We start from the raw sequence: 253 nt of genomic DNA on the forward strand, positions 1-253 counted from the left end.
AACGAGAATGAGGATAGGATGAGGATGAGGATGAGGATAGGATGGGGATGAGGAAGAGGATGAGGACGAGAATGAGGATGAGGATTGAATGAGGATGAGGACAGGATGAGGACGAGAATAAGGATGAGTAGTAGATTGAGGATGAGGATGAGGTGGAGGATAGAATGAGGATGAGAATGTGGATGAGGTTGAGGATGAGGACGAGGATAAGATGAGGACGAGAATGAGGATGAGGATGGGGATAGGATGAGGA

The sequence above is a fragment of the Lupinus angustifolius genome, chromosome LG02 (genome assembly GCF_001865875.1).
Source record: "Lupinus angustifolius cultivar Tanjil chromosome LG02, LupAngTanjil_v1.0, whole genome shotgun sequence".
Taxonomy (NCBI): domain Eukaryota; kingdom Viridiplantae; phylum Streptophyta; class Magnoliopsida; order Fabales; family Fabaceae; genus Lupinus; species Lupinus angustifolius.